General features: G+C 37.3%; 1 non-coding gene across 1 annotated transcript; it reads right to left on the bottom strand.

The window, feature by feature from the left end:
• Window positions 1-7905: 7905 nt before the first annotated feature.
• On the bottom strand, window positions 7906-8069 carry LOC114008211 (U1 spliceosomal RNA). The gene has a single exon (XR_003549764.1). It is a non-coding gene; the product is annotated as a U1 spliceosomal RNA (small nuclear RNA).
• Window positions 8070-16026: the final 7957 nt, after the last annotated feature.

Below are 16026 nucleotides of genomic sequence, written 5' to 3'. Positions count from 1 at the left end.
GCCATATCTCCACTATACACCATTATTTTAGAAGTGCTAACCAATTCAATTAAACATTAGAATTCAACTAGAGACATAAATGTTCAAAAAGGAGGGAGAAAAATTGAAGAAGTACAAATAAATGGGTTAATATACCATTTTCATGAAGTGGATTAAAACAACATTTCTTCTCAAGTTGACCTAGTCTTTCAATTCAATTCCTATAAAAATCACAAGAGGTTTTTGCTAAAATTGGTGTTATTTCTAAAATTTATATAGAAAAACACAGGATATTGAATAAATAATTTTGAAAAGAAAGAGAATTGGGAATGTCTAAACTACTTACTTTCTAGTTTTGGTATAAAGCTATAGTAATCAAGAGTATGCATAGATACATAAATCCATCACATTAAACTGAGTCCAGAAGTACATTCTTATGTATATGGTCTCTTTTTTTTTGTTGTTTAAAGAGATTTTTGCAATAGAGCACATGTACTTGCTGGACAGACAGACAGACAGACACAGAGAGATAGAAAGTGAGAAATCACCTCCAGGGGTGAGGGCCACACCACAGTCTCTTCTCTATTCTCCTCTTCAGATTTTGGGTATGCGTGCATATGTGACTGGCATGAGTTTAAAGCTGCTGGATCTGGGACTTTAACCATAGTCTACTACGTGGGAGTCCAGCGATGTTACTGTTATGCCATCTGTTGGTCCCTATGGTCACATTTTAAAAAACAAAATTGTCTAGGTAATTCTTTTTTTTTTTTGGAGAGGTGTTTGCTATAGGGCTCGTGTGCTCACCAGACAGACAGAGAGAGACATAGAGACAGAAAGCGAGAAATCGCCCCCCGGGGGGGGATGGTCATGCCGCAATCCCTTCTCCTCCATTCTCCTCTTAGGATCTTAGGCACGCATGCACACGCACCCGGCGTGAGTTTTAAGCCACCGGGTCCGGGACGCGAACCGCGGTCGACTACATGGGAGTCCAGTGACATAGCCATTATGCTAACTGCTGGTTCCTGTCTAGGTAATTCTTTTCAACAAATTGTTTTGAAGCAATTTGAGTAAATGTCCATATGCAAAAACACAACACATACAACAATTAACTCAAAATGAAATGCAGACGTAATTAAAGGTGAAAACTGTAATATTTCTAGAATAGATAGGACAAAATTTTAGTGACCTTGGAGGTAGGTGAAGATTTTATAAATAAATTAGAAAAAACATGAACAGTAAAACATGATAATTTGCATCACATTAAAAATAAACACTTTGTTAATTGGTGTAAATTCTTATAAAAATGAAGTAACAAAATGAAATCACATTTACAAAAACATATCTGATAAAACCTTGATTCTGAATATATACAGAATGCTTTCAACTTAGTAACAAGAAATCAAATAACCCAATAAAAGTGAGCAAAAGGTTTGAGGAGAGACTTCACTAAAGAAGTGGGAAGAATGTCAAGTTACATTACAAAAAAAGAAAAAGCTCACATTCACTAATTGTCATGGGAATGCAAACTAGTGGCAATGTGATACTGCTACATATCCCCTAGAAGGGCTTACATGTATGTCTGACTCCATCAGGGGGTACTGAGGACGTGGAGTAAATGGAACCTTGATACATCACTGGTGAGGTGCAAAATGGTCCAGCCACACTGAAAACCAGTTTGAAGCTTTCAAATACTAAGTTTTACATAAATTTCCCATATGAGTCTCCTGTTTCACTCATTTGAACTCCCTTAGTAAATGAAAACATGTATCTACACACATGGCTGTATGTACATGCTCATAATTTGATTCATTATAGCTAAGTACTATAAAAGAGTCTCCATCAACTGATAAATGGGTAAACAAATTTTAGTACACCCATACAATGCAGTAACACATGTATGCAGCTATGTGAATGAATCTGAAAGGAATCTAAGAATAAAAGGAAGTCGGACCCAAAAGACGTTATTTTTATATGACACCAACAGAGAGTGATAATCTGTTATTTGATTGGTTGGGGAGAATTATAGAAAGTATACTTTTTATTTTTTTTTGGAGAGGTTTTTGCTATAGGGCACGTGCACTCACCAGACTGACAGAGACAGACAGAGAGACAAAAAGCGAGAAATCACCCCCCAGGGGGGATGGCCACACCACAATCCCTTCTCCTCCATTCTCTCTGGATCCTGGGCACGCACGCATGAGCACCTGGCGTGAGTTTTAAGCCATCGGGTCTGGGACGTGAACCGCGGTCGACTACATGGGAGTCCAGTGACATAGCCATTAGGTTAACTGCTGATCCCAGGTAGTATACTTTTGATGTAAAGGAAAAGTTCTGCGTTATTTTTGTGGCAGAGGTTATATGACTATATGTTTGTTTCAACTCATCAGTCTGTATGCTTAAAATGAGTGATTTTATTTATTTATATGAAATATATGTCAAAAAGCTAATTAATAAAAACACCCCCCCTTTTTTACTTCTTTTTTTTTTTACATTTTTTTGTTTGTTTATTTTTTCCCTTTATTTTTAAATTTTTTTATTTCATTTTTTCCATACTTTCAATCACATTATTATTTGTCTTACAAAATGGATATTTCAACAGGTGAACATTTCTCCCTGGTACTGTTGATAAAATTACAAAATATCTTCAATAGATAATACCACACCTCTTTGTGCCATTTATGCTTTGCCTCCCTGTTCCTCCCCCAATGTCCTTCCTCAGGCCCTCCTCTTTCACACACACTATATCTGGTATTTACATCTATATACTGTGTTTCTATATCCTTTAGTCAATTAATTTCATCATAGAGTGCAGACACTCGGTATATATTAAGTGGGGACATACAATGCCTCTCCTTCATAGCATGACTTGCTTCACTCAGTAGTAAGTCTTCCATATTCATCCACTTCCTGTCAAAAGCCAGGGTTTTGTTGTTTTTTATGGATGAATAGTATTCCACTGAGTATTTGTGCCACAGTTTTTCAACCATTCATCAGTTCGTGGGCATTTGGATTGTCTTCATGACTTAGCAATTGTGAATAGTGCCACAATAAACATCTATGTGCAAGCACTTTTCCGATTAAGTATTCTTCTGTCCTTTGGGTAGATACCAAGGAGTGGGATTGCTGGATCATATGGTAGTTCTATTTGTAGATTTTTGAGGAATCTCCAAATTGTTCTCCACAGTGGTTGGACCAATTTACATTCCCACCAGCAGTGTAAGAGAGTTCCCTTGTCACCACCCCTGCCAGCACTTACCATTTTTTGTTTTTTTAATTTTAGACATTCTGACTGGGGTTAGGTGATTTCTCATTGTTGTTTTGATCTGCATTTTTTTTACTTCTAAAAGCAAACTAAAAAAAAAAAAATCCAAAAGATAGAACTCCATTGTATGGCCAAATTAAATGTCAATCATTCTGTTAGATGTTGTGTCTAGTATTCGAGAAGTGAGAAACACATCTTCATCACCAGCATCACCAGAACCCAAATGCATGTATGGAGAGATATATGAGTCTTAGAGCACCCAGCACAGGTTGTTGAATTGAAATGGGTTTAGGCACTCACATTTAGTCTCATAATAACTCTAAGAGATAGCTATCTCTATCCCCTTAACAGAAATAAGAAAGAAGATTTTAAAAATTGGATAAATTGATTATCTCCTATTATTTTTGAACAATATGGTGTTCATACTCATTAATTTTTAAAAAGACTTTTCTATCTCTACTACATAAGCTAAAAATAGACAAAAATATAAGTGGAAAATAATCTATATCTATCTTTGTTTATATCTGTATCGGTATGTCTGTGTCTAGCCTCTTATCTCTCAATCTGCTTCCTGTATCTTGCCCTGCACTGGTCTTAGCACCAGTTTTTATAATTTATCTTTCCTAAATGGGAAGAAGAACATCCTATCCATGTGAAGGGGGAATATTTATCTCTGGTTTAACATTATTGCGTAATAGTTCTCGACACATGCATTTCTTAGTTATTGTCAATACAGAGGCTTATATTACCTTTGAATGGAAGAAAGAGTCACTTACAACAGGCTGTGTTCATGCCTTGCCTAGACCTCTTTGGTCATTCCTTTGTGGTACAAGTTCTGTGGGTTCCAATCAGCCCCGTCTACAACTCTGTTTGATGCTGTCTGTGGAAGCTGGGCATGAGGTTAAACATCCCATCCATGCAGTAACCACTAACAATGTTAGTGTAAAAGTGGCCTCTTAGCACCCTTGTCCCTTGTGGGGACTAACTCATGAGGAATACCTTGGACATTGGCTCCAGAGCTCTACTGTGGTATTAATCACATGGTCATTATCCACAGTGGCAACTTGAGAAATCACCCTTCTCCAGTGTCCTTCCCTTTTCAGCTTCATTTTCCTATGCTACCCTTCATATTTGTGTTTTCTGGGATGATCACCTTCCAAGCAAACTGCTGTCTAGAATTCTCTTCTCAGAGTCTGCTACCAGGAAATCCAAAATGATACAACCTCTGAGATAAACCTGTGACTTCCAAGAAAGGAGTGTGCAGGACCTGGGTGCAGACAGGATGCTTCTCACTGGTACATTCAATTCTGCAGGTGGGAGGGCAAAAACTGCTTTTGAAAGTACCTTAAGAAATACACAGTAAAGACCAATATGCCTTCTCTGCTCCAGCATAGGCAGGTTTTCTTGGGTAGGGATTGATGGCTCTTTTTGTTTCCTTGAAAATATTATAAATTTGAAATTTTAGAGCTCTTACTGAATAGAAAATTAGAACTTTGAACACAAAAATCACACCCTGAGCTGCATGCTGGTGTTCCTGCCCTGAGGAAAGGAACAGTATGGCAAATTCTGTCTCTTGTTCCTTCTAGGGCATGTGGCCTCTGGAAAACATGTCAGGTAGCAGTCCTTCCACTCCTTGAAAAGATATCCAGGTCTCTTTTCCTTCCTCTCACCACACTAACTCCCAAAGTGAGGATGGTTTGAAAATGAGAATTAGATGAGATTAACTCATACACTGTATAATGCTTAGCAATCACACTAATTGCATTTGAATTTAGACTTTAAGACTTATTTGTCACCTAGTCAAGCTACTTAAATTCTCTAAGCCTCAGTTTGCTCATATTCCAAAAGGGGATAATATTAGGGAATACTTCATTTACTTGTCATAAAAAATAAGTGAAATAATATATCTAAACTAACAAGTGCCCAGCATTTACTAAATACCTTGTAAAATCCAATAGCTGCTATTTTTCCACTGTTGGAGCCTCCTTCCTCCTCTCAGGATTCTCTCCTCTTTCTTACATAACCCTAGCTGTTTGTTTCAGTTATTCCCCTTGGCTACCAAGGCCTAAAAGTTGGCAGAATATGTGATAAACATTTTTTCTTTCATTTAGCTTAGGTTGCCGACAGTTTATTTCAGTGACTTTTGGTCTGGTGTCTATAGATTCTTATTTTAGGTAAATTGTTATTTGTGTCAAAATTTACTTTTTGGTTAGACATATTTCCTTCTAAACTGGAAACTAGTGTTAAAAATAAAACAGGTAGTAGGAGAAATGACTGTCTTAAATGTAACCTGGAGGACTTTTATCTTGTCAAGAACTTCTCTTTCAATGCATTTTGACTCTACTAAGATTTACTTTTCTCTTGTCTCTAAAAAGAAATACATCTTAAGAAAAAGTGGAGGTGATTGTAACTCTCCAAGAGTTGGTGAATGCCTTAAATATGCCTTGAAGGAAACCCCGTTAGCAATACAACAGGAACCTTTACTTTTGAAAATATACACAGAAGCACCAGCTGTGCTTGGCTGTGTACATTGCCTGAGGTGTTAAAATGTTACTTTATATATATATAGAATAGATCAAAACATCTCTAATAGATTTACTTTTTCAAAATAACTTCTAGTTGCTGGGTAATTTGAGTTACTTTCAGCAAAGTTTGACTTAAGAGCAGAAGATCCTGTTCAGTGTTAGTCTAGTGCTTATGTTGTAGCTAATGACTCTGGAGAGAACAACATTCAGTAAAGGACTGAATGAAATACAGTTTGTTAAATTAGTGAATTCGATTCTGCTTTGAATTGTGTTATGAAGGGTAATTAATTCATCTTTGTTTTGTATTAGTTATAGAAACATAAGTGGACTCCTGCTTTAAAATGTAAAATATGTGAAGTTAAAGTACAGATGGGGAAAATCAACACTTCTTAACATACTACTGTACACTGAACATTTAATTAATGCAGCCTGCATCACAGATATCAAGTGACTGACTCTGGTGGAATATGTTGTAATGAATTTATCTGCTCATAGATGATAAGATTTGAGTGAGTCGTGAGGTTCTTATTGTGACACACCTCTGTAATGCATTTGTCACTAGCCTTTGTGTTTAAGGATGGTGATGAGATGTGTAAAGGTATGTGAGTACAGGTCGATGTTATTGCCATATTGTTGTCATGTGACTAACCCTTTCTGTGGCCAGAGATGATGTTTTAGGGTCTGGTTTATAGCTGACATTGACACTTGAATGCTTGATTGGCATTCACTGTTGTCCAGACTCAATAGCTTCAGTTGTCTTATTTTCATATTGGTCTGGTCGGTGCATTGCTATGTACTTCTACGCTGTTTTCCCACGTGCTTCTAGAGCAGTATGTTGGCTTAGTATTCAAGATGTTCTTCTTTGGCAGCTGCCCACGGCACAGCTGTTTGGATTTAAAGACAATGAGAGAGAAAACCATAGTCCACTCCATGGTAGCTTTTGTCATCTAGAAGGAGTCCATCTTTCAGCAGTGGAAGAAGACAGAATGCTAAATATATCCCACAGTATGTGTTGTTAAGATGAGAAGTCTTTATGGAATATTAAAGAATTGCATATTAAAAAGTGAATAGAGGGGTCAGTAGATGGCTTGGTAGTTAAAGCAACTGGATTCTCACATGGCCGACTATAGCTCAAGTCCTGGACCCAATGACTTAAAACTCATGCCACGTGTGCATATGTGCCCAAAATCCCAGAAGGAGAGTGAAAAAGAATTGGCAGTGTGGTCATCCTCCCTGGGGATATGATTTCTCACTTTCTCTCTCTCCGTCTTTCTCTGTCTCTCTCCTCTCCACACATACCCTATAACAACAACAACAACAAAAAGATAGATAGGTTGAGGGACTAGCAGTTAGTGTAATGGCTATGTCACTGGACTCCCATATAGTCAACCACAGTTTGAGTCCTGGACCCGGTGGCTTAAACTCACGCCAGGTGTGTGTGCGTGTGTGCCCAAGATCCTGAGAGGAGAAAGGAGGAGAAGGGATTGTGGCGTGGCCATCTCCCCTGGGGGGTGATTTCTCACTTTCTGTCTCTCTCTCTCCCTCTGTCTTTCTGGCAAGTGCACGCACCCTATAGAAAAAACCTCTCTTAAAAAAAAAAAGATAAGATAGGTAGAAAGATAGAGAAACATGTAATGGTTCTGTGAGCTGTATCTTCATATCTTTGATCTTTTGCTCACCACATAGCTCATTGACACTGTATTTCTGGTCACTCTGGCACATCACAAGTCAACTGTGGATCCAATAATGGAACTGTCTACTTCAGAGAAATCCTCTACTTTAAGTTTGAGATTTTGTCACACATCATTTGGTAGTGAGTGACATAGTTATCTAGGTGCTATTGGATGTCTTACTTTTTTTTTTTTTTTAATCTACAAGGAGGTTGACAATACCTAGTAATGGCAAAGGACTGGAGAAGTTGACTTTAATTTTCTCTCCTCCTCCAGATTTTGTTTTATAATACTTTTTCTCTTACCTATAATCTTTTTTTTCTCTTTGGCATTAAGAGGAGTTGGTCTCCCCTGAGGGCTTGTTCGTTTTCTGATAATGTCTCTGTGTTCTGGCCTGTTGTCTAGAAAGATTAAATGCAGGAGGTTACTCTCGTATTTATTTATTTATTTTTATTATTATTTTTTTACATAGGGGAGAGCGCGAACGCAGTTCCCCACTACCACAAATTATGCAGTCGAGTTTCCCACATTTGGGGAAATCGCAGGGGTCAGCACATCCGGAGTGCAATGGATAAGCCTTGCCCTGGGGAAACCACCTTCATGATCATGGTATCTCCCCTGCCAGGTAAGTATTACTCTCTTATTAAGGCAACTGAACTTTTAGACTTGGTCGGGTGCTGCTTATGGACATGCATCAGGTTGGGACACAAGGCCTCTCTGTGGTGTTCTTGGAATCTGCAATGTTCATTCATCTTAGTCTGCTTGGACTGCCACTTCAAAATTTTACCCACAGGATGTTTTAAACAACTAAAGCTTATTTCTCACAGTTTTGGAGGCTGGGAAGATCAAGAGGCCAGCATAGAAAGTTTCCTTCTGAGTCGTCTTCTCTCAGCTTGTAGACAACTGCCATCTCTCTGTGTGACCTCGTTGTATGGGTACAGGGAGAGGGGAAGAGAGGAAGAGAGCTCTCTGGTCTGTTCTTAGAAGGGCACTAATCCTGTCACAAGGGCCCCACCTTTGGAATCTCATTTTATCCTAATTTCCTTTAAACACCCATCTCTAAAGACCATCACGTTGAGAGTCAGGGCTCCAACATATGAATGTTGGAAAGACACAAACATTCAGTTCATAACACCTTTGCTTGCCTAGGAAGATTTTTATGGACAATGGCAGGAGCCTAAATGGTGGACTCTGTCCAAGGACTAGACCAGGTAAGGATGCAGGAGGGCTGGATGTGGAACTTGGTTTATTAAAGAAGTGGGCCACGTAGCATTAAATCAATTTCTAAACTCATTATATTCTTTTATAAAATCCTATTAGTCTGACATGCAGAATTCCAGAGGAAATGACTCCAGTTACAAAAGATTAATAACTCATTCTGTCTCTAAAGAACAGAGCACTTACTAATAGCTCTTTGAAACTTCACAATCTGATGGTTCAGGCAGAGGCTAGTGAAAAGTTTAATTGCTTCAAATGTTACTTACATGTCACCTCCCTTCCCTCTACTCTATTCTCATCCTCTCCTCCTAATTTGTCTTTCTGTGACCCTTTCTTCTCTCCCTTCACTTTATCCAGCAGGCTTCTCTGATTCTTTTTTTCCTGATTTGAATAGCATGTCATTGCTTCCTAGGAAGCAATGGTTGATTTGGGTTCTAAATACTAACTCCGCTTGGCATTTCTAGCTGCGGTCGCTCACCTTCAGCAAAAGCTCCTGCAGTTTTCCTGACTTGCCATATCTCGTAAAACACTCTCAGAATTGCTTCCTCTTCTGTATTTATCATCTCAGAAAGTAACATCACTTTCTCCTTATTCATTCTTGCCAGGGACTTTCTGGACTCAATTTCTCCTTCAACCCCTATGTCTATTGCTCATCAAATCACAGTAATTTTAGATTATAATGACCCTTCATCTCTCATCAGACAACTCCATTCTCCATCCACTATTCAAGTTCCCATTCTCTGTTTCTCTAGTCAGGATTAATACAACCCCTTGTTAGCTTGTCTCCCTGCCTGTATCTTGCCCATCTCCAATCTATCTCATAATTTTAGTGTGATTTTTCTAAAATTAACATATAATTAAGTTTCTTCCTTTAAAAAATCCTTGAGTAGTTTTGGGGCCAGCAGATGGCATGGAGGTTAATGTGGCTGAATCCCACATGGCTGTCTGTGTGATTTGGGTCCCAGATCCAGGCTTGAAAATCACACCGGGTGCGTGTGTGTACGAGTGTACCAAAATACTGGTGGGAGAGTTGAGAAGAAGGGATTTTGCCAAGACTGCCCCTCCTCAAGGGAGGGCTCAGAATTTCTCACTTTTTCTCCCTCTCTGTCTTCACAAGCACACACATCCTGTAACAAAAAACAAAGATACCTTTAGTAGTTTTTACTGTGTAGACTAACACTCAGATTCCATAGAATGGCATGTAATTTTCTTCATGAGTAGTCAGCCCTGTCTGCTTTCTGGCTTCCATTGTTGGAATCACTTTCACTTGTGTTATCTTTGCTTTCACTATATTGAACCACTTACATTTTCTCAACACATTGTTTCACCAAACTCTGTACCTTTGAATGTTTTGTTTCTTCTGCCTGGAATGTTTTTTAACTCGTTTCTTAACTTAGTTCCTAGGCTCATGCTGAGATTTCAGAACTAGTGGCAAACATCACCTCCTTCTAGAAATGCATCTCCCTGATTGTTCTCTTTTCTGTTTCGTTCTCACCCTCCACAATCAAAATTAATCAACCGTCCTTCCTTCATGTATTATTTTTTATTATCATAAGTATTTTGTAATCTGGAATTTTTAAAAAAATGTTTTCACAGGATTCTAAAATGACTTATGACAGAGACAAACTTTTTTGTTTTGGGGGAACTAGGTCAGTGCTTGGTATATAGACACTGTTAAAATATGTTTATGAAATCAGTAGATAAGTGATAATGAGTAAAAAATAAAAAGTGTTATTTGCATAAACTCTTCTTGAATTACCAAAGATTTCTTGTTTTTATCTTTTATTTCACATGTTTATTTAGCAAGTTATTTCTCCATTAATTTGATTAACTTTGTCAAAGATTTATAGGAGCCGAGGGACCAGCAGTTAGCATAATGGCTATGTCACTGAACTTCCATATAGTCCACCGCGGTTCTAGTCCCGGACCTGGTGGCTTAAACTCACGCCGGGCATGTGTGCGTGTGTGCCCAAGATCCCAAGAGTAGAATGGAGGAAAGGGATTGCAGTGTGGCCATCCCCCCTGGGGGATGATTTCTCGCTTTCTGTCTCTCTGTCTCTCTCTGTCTTTCTGGCGAGTGCACGCACCCTATAGCAAAAACCACTCCACAAAAAAATAAAAATAAATAAATAAATAAATAAGATTTATAGGAGCGAGACTGAATTTTATCCTCTGAGAAACAATGGACATTAAGAAACAAAGTAGTTCCTTGAAGTGAAAGAAAAGAATCAGAGGATCTAACACAGTTTCAATGTTTTTCCACTGTAAGTAATAGTCTTATGTATCACTGTCATATCAGAAAAATGTAATCTGTTTCAAGATTTGAGTGGGCAGAAACTGAGTCAACTACCTCTGAAGTTCCTTTTACTCTACTAGTTAGTGCATTTTTTTTCCTCTCGGTAACAACAGGCTTATTGTTATTTATGTTTACATAATTAGCCCATGCTCTTTGGAATCATTTGTATAATGCATAGAAATGTAAGAGAGACACTAAAAACTCACTTGAAATCCAATGACCTAAAATGATCCCATTAATCACTTTCTGATGTTGTGCAACCTCTTTAACTATGTCACTGAACTTCCATATAGTCCACCGCGGTTCTAGTCCCGGACCTGGTGGCTTAAACTCACGCCGGGCATGTGTGCGTGTGTGCCCAAGATCCCAAGAGTAGAATGGAGGAAAGGGATTGCAGTGTGGCCATCCCCCCTGGGGGATGATTTCTCGCTTTCTGTCTCTCTGTCTCTCTCTGTCTTTCTGGCGAGTGCACGCACCCTATAGCAAAAACCACTCCACAAAAAAATAAAAATAAATAAATAAATAAATAAGATTTATAGGAGCGAGACTGAATTTTATCCTCTGAGAAACAATGGACATTAAGAAACAAAGTAGTTCCTTGAAGTGAAAGAAAAGAATCAGAGGATCTAACACAGTTTCAATGTTTTTCCACTGTAAGTAATAGTCTTATGTATCACTGTCATATCAGAAAAATGTAATCTGTTTCAAGATTTGAGTGGGCAGAAACTGAGTCAACTACCTCTGAAGTTCCTTTTACTCTACTAGTTAGTGCATTTTTTTTCCTCTCGGTAACAACAGGCTTATTGTTATTTATGTTTACATAATTAGCCCATGCTCTTTGGAATCATTTGTATAATGCATAGAAATGTAAGAGAGACACTAAAAACTCACTTGAAATCCAATGACCTAAAATGATCCCATTAATCACTTTCTGATGTTGTGCAACCTCTTTAAGTGCATATCCATACACATAAATTGTATTACATAGATGAGATTAAAAAAGAAAACTTCTGTCCTTTGTTATCTTACTTTCCTGCTTCTCTTCTGTGTGCTCCTTTTTTCTTTTATCTTTTTTTTTATTTAGTCTTTTTATTGATTTAAAACAAATACAGTAATAACTGGGCACCTATATGAAATTGGGGAAGGGTAATAATGTAAGTTTAAGTCCATTGAAGAAATTTAAATCCATAGCAAGAAGCTTTCATCAACTTAGAATTGACCTAGCAAGGTATACCTGTTGTAACTCCATTGTGTTGGTATTCTTTTTCTATTAAAATCTTTGTCGGTTTATTCAGAAAACATTGGCAAAATAAATTTCAGTTACGATTTCACATGTACCAAAAATACAGTGATAATTATAATAATAACTTCCAGATAAAATTTAATGGTGAAGTATAATCTCACAAGATTGTAAACACATTGCATATCATCAGTCCTTTCTTTTAGGCAAAGTGCACTTTTGATGGCAAGTTAAATGAACAGAAACATACTGTTGCAAACTATTTCAGACAATACAAAAAAGAAGTTTTGATTTTTCTCTTGTAAACAAAAGCTTATCATTTATTATATAATCTTTTTTCTTTTTTTTTCCTACACCCCCCATTCACCACCCACTTTCTCTGCTTACTGTCACTAGCATCCATAGTGATCCTCCCCACTATCACATCTTCAGATCTCTCAATCTGTCATAAAGGGCAGACACTCAGTATACATTGAGTTGGAATGTAAAATGTGTATCTTTTAAAGTCTAGCTCTCTTTGCTCAACATTAAATATTCTAGATTAATCTATTTTGAGTCAAACAATAGGATCTCACTATGTCTTACAGCTGTGTAGTATTCCACAAAGGATGGACTAATTTACATTTCTGCCAACAGCGTAAGAGAGTTCCCATTTAACCACAGCCTTGCCAGCAGTTATCATTCTTTATATTTTTTGATCCTAGCCATTCTAACTGGGGTAAATGATATCTCATTGTAGTTTTACTTTGCATTTCCCTTATGGTGAACATCTTTGACCATTTTTTTATATGGCTCTTGGCTATTAGTTTTCCTTGGAGAGTTGTCTGTTTGATTAATTTGCCTGCTTTTAAATTGGATTAGTCTCTCTCTCTCTTTCTTTCTTTCTTTTTTTTTTTTTTAAATGGGTGAGCCACTTCAGTTCCTTATGTATTCCTCAATGCCGTGTTTGAGAAATAATTTGCAAATATTTTCTCGCATTCTGAGAGCTGTCTTTTCACTGCTATCGTTCTTTCTGAAATTAACGAATATTATGAGGGAAGATCCTTTGAGGCTATACAATTATCCTATTCTTAACATTTACTCACTAATTTTAGCATTCATCACTGGATCTTGCCTACAGTAACTGTAACTTCTTGGGATTATAATCTTATAGGATCATTATTTAGTTTTTCAGGTTTGGAAAATAAACTGTAAATATTCACTTGCATTTGACAAACTCCTTTTCATCCTTCACTCTATGCCAATGGTGTTGTGTCTCTATTGAGTATAAGTTCCATAAGGAAATTTTATCATTTTTGCTTTAAATGGTCATTTACCTGTTAAAGGAATTAAAAGGAAATATTTTATTATAGTAATATATATTGTTACTATTTTAAGTATTCCTCATTCCTTCCTGAGGTACCACTCTTGTATTATTTTTCTTCAGCTTGAAAAATTTCCTTTAGCATTTCTTGAGTATAGATGTACTACAAACAAATTTCCTTAGTTTCACTTATCTGATCTGAAATCGTCTTTATTTTACATGCATTCTTTAGAATTTATTTTAACTGAATGTAGAATTCTGAGTTAACCTCTTATTGATTTCTTATTTGGTATATTAAAGATGTGCTTTTGATCCTTTGCTTTCCATGGTTTCTGATTTGCTCTTTCCTTATGTCTTTTATTTCTTTATATCTATTATTTTTGGTTATCAACAGTTTGTATATGATTTTCCTAGATATGATTTACTTCATATTTATCATGATTAAGATTTTCTGAGCTTGTTGAATGTATGTATTTTATCAAATGTGGATAGTTTTCGACCATTATTCCTTTAAGTATTCTTTCTGCCCATTTCGGCTCTCTTTTTAAAAAAAAATTTGTTATTCATTAGTATTATTTATAAATTCAATCACTATGCAGCATTTAGATTTTAAAGAGACTTTTCTCAGATTGATATAGCCTTGGACCAGCCCAGTTGAGAATACTATGCACGTCATCATCAACAGGTAATAAACCATAACTGTGTCCCACAAATGTCCTTTTCTCCCCTTCTCTCCAGTGATTTCAGTAGCAGCTATCTGCAACAACTTTGATAGTGTCAAACACATCTCTAAGTCTCTGTTAATTTTACAAATATTTTCTTTCTATTTTTCAGGTTTGATATTTTGTATTAATGTATGTGCAAGTTTACTGACTCTTTCCTAAGTCCTTCAAGTGGATTTTTAAATTTCAAATACTGTATCTTTAAGTTCTGATATTACATTTATTACTTTGTAATACTTTCTGCTTCCATGTTGAGACTTCCTAGTTTCTCATTCATTATGAGAATATTACCAATGGATTATGATTATAATAGCTGTCTTAAAGTCTAGGCTGTGATTTCAACCATTGGGACATCTTGGGATTGAACTTTTCAAATTACCTTTTCCTTTTCAAATAGATGTTATTTTATTTGCTGTTCAATGTTGAGTAATTTTAGTTTGAGTCTTGAGTACTATAAATAAAATATTTTGGATGCTATATGCTGTTACATTTTTATAAAGATTTTTTTTTTCTGTAAGCAGGTTGGTAGGGCATAACCTAGGTTCTAGGTTAGACACATGAAACATTAGTAATTTAATAGACAGTCAAAGATTTTAGCAGAGTTGATACATTGTATTTGGGTTTTGCATTCTCTGGTGCTCTCCTTTCTAGGATAAACTTCTTTCCACTGGCCTTGGTTGCTTAAGTGTCGGTGTCCACCCTGGGGCTTGTCTCTAGCTGAATCATGATTAGGGGGCTGCTGGTGAAGAAGAGAAAAAGGACAAGAAAGAGAAAGCCCTCCATCTTGAGAGGACTGGGCAATTGGAAAGAATGAGACAAAAAGATAGAGTAGAAATGGACACAGGCAGCCTGAGCCTAGGTAGCCTAAGCAACATGTGCCGCAGCTGAGCCACTGCTTGAGCTGCTGCTTGAGCCACCCAGACAAATTTGGCCTCTTTATTTATAGTATAAGGAGATGTTACACATGTATGCTTCATGATACTTCATACATTCGTTGCCAGGTTACAGACAATAAGAAGCAGGTAACAAATCTATAAGGGCTTAGTCATACTGGGCCAGGTGTATCCCTTAGCGATAATCCCATCAAGAGAAAGTCTCCTTATCTTCTTTTCTAATGCAGAGAAGTCTAGCTGTAGGCATGGGGGAGAAGCTAAAGAACTTCTCCGTAAGGAGTGTACCACCACACCCAGAGAAAGCTAAAGAGCCTTTCAGATGCAGAGCAGGGATTGGACTTTGCTAATCGGGGTCAAGATGTTTCTTGAAGTCCATCAGATGTGTCTGTTGGCCCGCCCCTAGCAATTTCCACCCTTGCTCTGTCTGCAGCAAAGGTCAAGGAAAGGACAAGTTACAAGGTTCTGCCAAACCCCAAAAGGACAGGTGGTGTTTGCTCAGAGCATGTCCCCACACCTCAGGTTCTCTCTCTAAACGTGTCCCCACACTTAAGGAAGCTTATTCTATTTTCTCAGTCCAGAAAGATGGAGATGACAGACCAGGTTTATTATCCTCAGAGCAAAATTCCACAACTGAGAAACTCATCCAGTGTTTGTCACTTTGTCCATGTGTTGACTCTACTCCAAAATCTGCCTGGTTTTATTCTCTCTCTCCAGGGCTCTTAGATAACTGTCTGTTGCATTCTCTCAAGAGTTTATGGTTATTATCTATGGGGGAGTCAGTTTGCTACAGTCTTACTTTTCCATACTATCACAATTATTATGCTTTAATTGGGGCTGCATTTAGTTTACGACATGGTGTTGATTTATCAACAAGTAACAGCTATAATCTAGATTGATTGGGTGTTCCCAAGTTGTTGA

Source organism: Tupaia chinensis, unplaced genomic scaffold, assembly GCF_000334495.1.
Source record: "Tupaia chinensis unplaced genomic scaffold, TupChi_1.0 Scaffold000308_2, whole genome shotgun sequence".
NCBI lineage: Eukaryota > Metazoa > Chordata > Mammalia > Scandentia > Tupaiidae > Tupaia > Tupaia belangeri.
The sequence above is the reverse complement of the archived record's forward strand: the minus strand, read 5'-3'. Positions and strand labels throughout refer to the sequence as shown.